This window comes from Aegilops tauschii, chromosome 1 (assembly GCF_002575655.3).
Source record: "Aegilops tauschii subsp. strangulata cultivar AL8/78 chromosome 1, Aet v6.0, whole genome shotgun sequence".
NCBI lineage: Eukaryota > Viridiplantae > Streptophyta > Magnoliopsida > Poales > Poaceae > Aegilops > Aegilops tauschii.
The window spans coordinates 185,032,994-185,042,127 of record NC_053035.3 but is presented as its reverse complement, the minus strand read 5'-3'; positions in this window follow the sequence as shown (position 1 = coordinate 185,042,127).

Below are 9,134 nucleotides of genomic sequence, written 5' to 3'. Positions count from 1 at the left end.
CTGTTATTATTAGTGCTAACCTTTCAGAACATGAAGAAGAAAGATTATTGAAAGTTCTAAGGAAGCACCGGGCTGCTATTGGATATACTCTGGATGATTTAAAGGGCATTAGTCCCACTCTATGTCAGCACAAAATTAATATGGAACCTGATGCTAAACCCATTGTTGATCACCAACTCGGTTAAATCCGAGGATGAAAGAAGTGGTAAGAACGGAGATATTAAAACTTCTAGAAGCAGGTATAATCTATCCTATTGTTGATAGTAGATGGGTAAGTCATGTTCATTGTGTCCCTAAGAAGGGAGGTATTACTGTTGTTCCTAATGATAAGAATGAACTTATTCCACAAAGAATTGTTACAGGTTATAGAATGGTAATTGATTTTAGAAAATTAAACAAAGCAACTAGAAAAGATCATTCCCTCTGCCTTTTATTGATCAAATGCTTGAAAGATTATCTAAGCACACACATTTTTCCTTCCTTGATGGTTATTCTGGTTTTTCACAAATACCTATTTCTCAACCTGATCAAGAAAATACCACTTCTACTTGTCCCTTTGGAACTTATGCTTATAGACGTATGCCTTTTGGTTTATGTAATGCACCTGCTACCTTTCAAAGATGTATGACTGCTATATTCTCTGACTTTTGTGAAAATATTGTTGAGGTTTTCATGGACGACTTCTCCGTTTATGGGAGTCCTTTGATGATTGTTTAAGCAATCTTGATCAAGTTTTGCAGAGATGTGAACAAACAAATCTTTTCTTGAATTGGGAGAAGTGCCACTTTATGGTTAATGAAGGCATTGTCTTGGGTCATAAAATTTCTGAAAGAGGTATTGAAGTGGACCAAGCTAAGGTTGATCCAATTGAGAAAATGCCATGTCCTAAAGATATAAAAGGCATTTGTAGTTTCTTAGGTCATGATGGTTTCTATAGGAGATGTATTAAATATTTTTCTAAAATTTCTAGGCCTCTCACGAATCTTTTGCAAAAGGACATCCCTTTTGTTTTGTATGATGATTGTTTAGAAGCCTTTGAAACACTCAAGAAAGCCTTAATTTCTGCACCTATTGTTCAACCACCTGATTGGAACTTGCCTTTTGAAATTATGTGTGATGCTAGTGATTATGCCATTGATGCTGTTCTACGACAAAGAGTTGATAAGAAACTGAATGTTATTCATTATGCTAGCAAAACTCTAGACAGTGCTCAACGAAATTATGCTACTACTAAAAAAGAATTCTTAGCAGTGGTGTTTGCTTGTGATAAATTTAGATCTTATATTGTTGATTCAAAAGTAACTGTTCGCACAGACCATGCTGCTATTAAATATCTTATAGAAAAGAAAGATGCTAAACCTAGACTTATTCGATGGGTTCTCTTGTTACAAGAATTTGATTTACATATCATTGATAGAAAAGGAGCTGAGAACCCAGTAGCTGATAATTTATCTAGGCTTGAAAATTTACCTGATGACCCACTACCTATTGATGATAGTTTCCCTGATGAGCAGTTAGCTGTAATAAATGTTGCTCATAGTACTCATTGGTATGCTGATTATGCTAATTACATTGTTGCTAAATATTTACCACCTAGCTTCATATACCAAAAAGAAAAAAAAAATCTTCTATGATTTAAGACGTTACTTTTGGGATGACCCACATCTTTATAAAGAAGGAGTAGATGGTATTATTAGATGTTGTGTACCTGAGCATGAACAGGGACAAATCCTACGGAAATGTCACTCCGAAGCTTATGGAGGGCATCATGCTGGAGATAGAACTGCTGACAAGGTATTGCGATCTGGATTTTATTGGCCTACTCTCTTCAAGGATGCCCGTAAGTTCGTCTTATCTTGTGATGAATGTCAAAGAATAGGTAATATCGGTAAGCGTCAAGAAATGCCTATGAATTATTCACTTGCTGTTGAACCATTTGATGTTTGGGGATTTGATTACATGGGACCTTTTCCTTCCTCTAATGGGTATACACATATTTTGGTTGCTGTTGATTATGTTACTAAATGGGTAGAAGCTATTCCAACCAGTAGTGCTAATCACAACACCTCTATTAAAATGCTTAAGGAAGTTATTTTCCCAAGGTTTGGAGTCCCTAGATATTTAATGACTGATGGTGGCTCACACTTTATTCATGGTGCTTTCCGTAAAATGCTTGCCAAGTATGATGTTAACCATAGAATTACATCACCTTATCATCATCAGTCTAGTGGAAAAGTTGAACTTAGCAATAGAGAAATAAAATTAATTTTGCAAAAGACTGTTAATAGGTCCAGGAAGAATTGGTCTAAGTAATTAGACGATGCACTTTGGGCTTATAGAACAGCTTATAAAAATCCTATGGTTATGTCTCCTTATGAAATGGTTTATGGAAAAGCTTGTCATTTGCCTCTTGAGTTAGAACATAAAGCATATTGGGCCATCAAAGAGCTCAATTATGATTTCAAACTTGCTGATGAAAAGAGGTTATTTGATATTAGCTCATTAGATGAATGGAGAATCCAAGCTTATGAAAATGCAAAATTATTCCAAGAAAAAGTTAAAAGATGGCATGACAAAAGAATCCAAAAGCGTGAGTTCAAAGTCGGAGAATATGTTCTTTTGTACAACTCTCGTTTCAGATTCTTTGTAGGAAAACTCCTCTCAAAATGGGAAGGCCCCTATGTTATCGAGGAGGTTTATAGGTCTGGAGCCATCAAAATTTATAATACCGAAGGTTGTCAATGGGAAACGAATAAAGCATTATATCTCAGGTACGCCCATTAATGTTGAAAGTAGTGTTATCCAAACTTTGACACCGGAAGAACACATAAAAGAGTCCTTCCGGAACACTCCAGAATCATGAAAATAAGGAGGTACGTGATACGGTAAGTAAGCAGACTCCGAAAAATCCGCAAAAATATTTTTATCAGTTTTGGAATATTTAAAAAAATTCGAAATAAAGAAACTTCCAGGAAGCGTCCCCTAGTGGGCACAAGACACAAGGGCGCGCCAGGCTGGCGCGCCCAGGTGGGTTGTGCCCACCTGGGACACCTTCCGGACTCCTTTTTCTACCGTATGCTTGTCCCCCAAGATAAAAAATCTATATATACTTCCCGAACCTGTTGATCACCGTATCGTGGCGAAATCCTTTGTTCTCTTTTCCTTGCTGTTTTCTATCAGATCCCATCTACCATGGCCTCTTCAAGCTCCTCCAAGGACGAGTTCTTCAAGAACGTCATCAACCCATATCTATGTGAGGTGGTGCAACACCCTTAGGTCATCCAGATGCATGAGGGGGTGCTTCACCTCCGCGATGTGCCATGTGCCTAGGGGACGGGAACTGTGGAGGACAGGCTTGAAGCTGTGGAGGAAGACCTCTTCTAGTGCAAGGGGATGGTGGAGCGTGGACTCAACGCTAATCACCTTATGATCACGGACCTCTCTCGTGATCTCAAGGTGGATGGAAAGCCCATGAAGGACATCGTCTTCATCCTCAACGAGCAAATCAACTTCCTCCAAAGCCAGATTTATGATCTCCAAAACCAAGTCTTTGAATATGAGGCGAGGTTTAAAGGTATGAGTTTGGCTGCTAGTTGCAGGACCCGGAGACTCAGTCCTCCTCTTATGATGGTGGACCACTGCCATGGAAATCCGAGGACAAGATCTCTCCTTCATCACCATCATCTTCTTCACCACCAAAAGAGAACTGAGTATCGGGTATGGGCACTCCCCTTGGCATCCGCCAAGCTTGGGGGAGGTGCCCCGGTATTGTATCATCCCACTATCTTTTTGCTTCTACTTATTTTAGTTTGATCTTTTTGCTTTAGATGAATAAAAGTTAGTTCGATCCTTTCTTCCGTGAGAGTTTGCTTAGTGATCTATCCTTGTAATCGTGTGCAAGTTATATAATAAAGTTTAGTTTGATTTTCTGCTTTCTTTACTTTCATGTGGCAATTAAAGAAAAGAAATAAGAAAGAGAAAGAGAAAGGAAAGAAATAAAAGGAAAGAAATAATGAAAAGATCATATACTAACACTGGTGCGAGTCGGTCCTAAACAAATGGTTTAAAACCCCTTTCCGCGACGGCATCTGGAACCGTCTCCAAGTGAGTGTGGGCGATAGGGGGGTCCTTCCCACACGATCTAGAAAACGTCGGGGATATGCCCTCCTGGCACACACGTTCGGCAAAATGAGGTCGTGTGCGACCAGTGAGCGCTCAAATACGGAAATACGTACAGTACAAATAAAAAATACAATTATATGGCAAAATTGTTTCTGGTCGCAAGTACATCCCACACAGTCAGTCCCCGCTAAACGTTTCCGTTCGTATGCACATCCCACACAGTCGCTCCAAGGAAAACGTTTCCGTTCACAGGTACATCACACACAATTTTTCCCGTTAAATCGTTTGTGTTATTGAATGTAGCATTGATATGCCTCCAACGTATCTATAATTTTTGATTGCTCCATGCTATTATATATTCTGTTTTGGATGTTTAATGGGCTTTGTTATACACTTTATATTATTTTTGGGATTAACCTATTAACCCAAGGCCCAGTGCAAATTGCTGTTTTTTTGCCTATTTCACTGTTTCGCAGAAAAAGAATATCAAACGGAGTCCAAACGGAATGAAACCTTCGGGACCGTGATTTTTGGAACAAACGTGATCCACAGGACTTGGAGTGGACGTCAAGCAACAAACGAGGAGGCCACGAGGCGGGGGGGGGGGCGCGCCTACCCCCCTGGGCGCGCCCTCCACCCTCATGGGCCACTCGTGGCTCCACCGACCTACTTCTTCCTCCTATATATACCTACGTACCCCGAAAACATCCAGGAGCACCACGAAAACCTATTTCCACCGCCGCAACCTTCTGTACCCGTGAGATCCCATCTTGGGGCCTTTTCCGGCGCTCCGTCGGGGGGGCATCGATCACGGAGGGCTTCTACATCAACACCATAGCCTCTCCGATGATGAGTGAGTAGTTGACCACAGACCTTCGGGTCCATAGTTATTAGCTAGATGGCTTCTTCTCTCTCTTTGGATCTCAATACAAAGTTCTCCTTGATCTTCTTGGAGTTCTATTCGATGTAACTCTTTTTGCGGTGTGTTTGTCAAGATCCGATGAATTGTGGGTTTATGATCAAGATTATCTATGAACAATATTTGAATCTTCTCTGAATTCTTTTATGTATGATTGGTTATCTTTGCAAGTCTCTTCGAATTATCAGTTTAGTTTGGCCTACTAGATTGATCTTTCTTGCAATGGGAGAAGTGCTTAGCTTTGGGTTCAATCATGCGGTGCTCGATCCCAGTGACAGCAGGGGAAACGACACGTATTGTATTGTTGCCATCGAGGATAAAAAGATGGGGTTTATATCATATTGCTTGAGTTTATCCCTCTACATCATGTCATCTTATCTAATTCGTTACTCCGTTCTTATGAACTTAATACTCTAGATGCATGCTGGACAGCGGTCGATGTGTGGAGTAATAGTAGTAGATGCAGGCAGGAGTCGGTGTACTTGTCACGGACGTGATGCCTATATACATGAACATGGCTAGATATTCTCATGTTGTAACATCCCAAATTTTCAATTTGGAATGTTATACATAGGTCATTCATGCATATCATATTTTACTGCTTATTTTGTTTTCGCGATCCTCGAAATTCTAAGCAACTCAAGGACCCACGGAGAGAGTTGGGAATTTCACATTATTCATATTTGAATTTTTTTCAAATATTGAAACAAGGATCATTTTGGTTTTAAATAATTTTTCTCTCCGAAAATATTTCGAATTAAAATATATGAGAGGAGATAATATGATTTCTCCAAAATAAATGAAATATTGGAGGAAAAATTTTAAAATCAAATAAATAAATTTTATTTGGATTTTATTTGCAATTTTATTTGAATTAGAAAAAATGTGCATTTTTCAAAATTGCATTTTAGGACCAAGAAAATGTTCATCTTGTTATAAATATTTTATTTAGACGGTGAAAATTTGTTTTGGTCTTTTTAGATTTTTATTTATTTTTCTAGGATTTTTCCGGCGAAATCCGTTAAAAAAGTGCGCACTGACCTACCGGGCCGTGTCCGACTTGGACACTTGTCCCGGCCGGCCTTATAAGCCGCGCCCCCGAGGCCGAGGCCCAAATCGCCCCAGGCCCGCCGAACCCCAGTGCCGCGCCCGCCGTTGCCAGCGTTGCGCGCCGCCGCCTGCCTCCCGCCGTGTCGCCGCCGCCGCCTTGCCGCCCCGCGCCCGACCCACCGGAGCCGCGTCGTTGTCCCGCTGCCGCCTCGCCGTCCGTCGGCGGAGGTAGCCGCCGCCGCCGCCAGTTTTCACGAGAAAACCGTTCGGTTTTCTAAAACCCTAGATCTAGTATATTTTTCTAATTAGATCGGTTTTGTTTTGGTTTTTCTCGGTTCGGTTAAATAGCGGACGTTCGTCTGTACGTTCTTATAACGAACGTTGTTCGTCCGTTAGTCACAGACAGCGAACAGTCGTTCGTTAGCCTGTTCGTCAGTTTTTCTTTTTCCAGGGTTTTTCCGCGATTATTTTTGACCGCGATTTCTTCCCTAATCTTCGATCTAGTATAACTTTTTGCTCGTTTATCCAAATCAGGTGAAACGAGCGCCTAGATCTTCGTCTCGAAACCCTCTTTCTGTTAAACCAACTTGAACAAGATTTTGGTACTGTAAAATTTGACTTTAGTCCAGATTAGTAATCGGATCTTGTTTCCTTCGCAGTTTGAGTTTCGTTGCTCCGTTTGATTTGATTCTTTTTGCAAACCGGAGTTCTTCAGTTGAACTTTCTGGTTAGATCTTCTTATTTGAGTTTTACCCGTGCATCTTTGCTTGATTGCTTATGTATGCTATTGTTTGTTTGCGATAGAATTCCCGGAGTGCGAAGCGTGCTACTACGAGTCAGTAGGTTTTGCGGATCGTCAGCAAGGCAAGTAACACATTGATCATACTCTTTTCATACCCAGTTTTTATGCATTAGTTACAATCCTCAAACACTGCATGATTAAGATGCGATTAACTTGTGGGTATTGGGAAGAAGATGATGAGGTAGAACCTATTACCTGTTTTATTATCAAACCCTTGGGAGTTACTTCTACGTTATGCTTATATTGCCATGCTATGCTCGTAGACGTGGATTTGGTTTGAGTGAACCCATGACAGATGTGAGATTTATTAATTAATGGTTTAATTGAAGGTGGCAACTTTAATACACATCTGGGTGGATTGTTGGTTTTGGGCACCTGGGGATATACCAGTGTTGTCCTAGGAGTTCCCGGGGCTATACCGTGTGATCCTCCTATGGTCCGCCACCCAGGCTCAAAGGGATCATAAGATTATTCATGCTAGAAACTTCCGTGTGCAGGCACAAGCCATTATGGGCTCTGGCATAGTTGAGTATGTTGCATGACCTCTTCCAGTGGTAGGCTAGCAGATGTAGGGGATGTAGGTTGGTACTGTCTACCCGGGGTTAGAGTTAATGCTTCTGAAAGACTGTGTCTCGGTCATCCATTTCTCAAACATCATGTAGTGCGAGAAATCCAATGGAGGAGATCGAGTCTTGTGGGGAAAAGTGCGCAAACCTCTACAGAGTGTACAAACTAATCATGGTTAGCCGTGTCCCCGGTTATGGACATCTTGAGTATCTGGTACTTGAATTATTGATTTGATCTCATCACTCTAAATTAATTTGTTGGGTTGTTAGTAATTACCTTTTTAATTGGGATTCAGATGGGGGTACCATCCTCAATGTTTCAACCACCATGATAGTTAAATAAAATATATTCCTTTGTTGTAGGGAAAATTGGCTTTTCGTAAAACATTATAACCATAGAGCCTCCACCAGCCATATATGCATGTAGTGATAGCATTCATCTGTTCATTGCTCTACTATGTTATATTGCCATCATATTCCATGTGCTGACCCGTTTTCGGGCTGCAACGTATTATGTTGCAGACTTTTCAGATGAGGAGTAAGGTGCGATAGGTCGTTTGTCATGCACTCAACTATGTCGTTGGAGTTGATGGACTCACTTTCTCTTCCAAGCCTTCCGCCGTTATCTTATTTAGATGGCCTTAAGCCATATTTATTGTAATAAGTTCTCTGTTGAGACATTTGATGTAATAAGTGTGTGATTGCTACTCTGTTATAAATCCTTCGAGTACTGTGTGTGTCAGCATTACCGATCCAGGGATGACACTGAACATAGAGATTTGACCGTCTGAGGTCGGATCGCTACAAGATGGTATCAGAGCACACGCTGAATGTAGGACACGACCACTAAGAAAAGCCATAGGTCACTCTTCTCTACTCATTTCTGACTCCTCTCCATTTTCTACTCTTTAGGATGGCGGACTCGAGGAACAAGTTTGCACAACCAGATGATGATACACCCTTTGGACGACACTTGAAGGAAGTCACTAGGTACCTGAACATTGGAATGCCAAGCTTCACCGGGACCTACACCGCCACTTTACCAGAAGAGGAGCGATGGATGATTCGAGTTCAAGTTCCAAGAAGAACATTCACGCCAGTTACGGTGCCCATAGAGTTTTCCTTTGATGCACCCACCTGGAGTCTAGGAAAGAGCATGGTAGCCCACATTGCTATGGGACGAATTGGAGAAGTCTACAAATAGGAGCTAAAGGACACTATGTATCAGATATGCGGGCGCCGAGATGAGCAATTGGAGATGATCAACACCAGGAAGGATAGGTCCATTGGAGCCTTTATCTAGGAGTTAAACCAGCACATTCGACGCCAGGAGAACCAGATGTGCGCAAGCATGATAGATTTAAAGAAGGCCATGACTAGGATCACCGAGCTAGAAGAGGAACTCAAGTCTACACGCGATGGATATCAGTAGGAAATGACGATACTCGTGGAGAAGAATGACGACTTGATAAGAAAGATAGGAGTATTCCTGGGAGACCCCGCGCCAGGAGGAGAAGACGATGAACCCAAGGAAATATGTTCTGAAGACTACATCATCATCGACGACACCGACTCCGACCCTGATGGTAGTGATGATGATTATGAAGACGAAGCTGGAGCGGATATCATGGAGTCTTCTACCGATCAAAATTTCTAGAATGACCACCATATGATT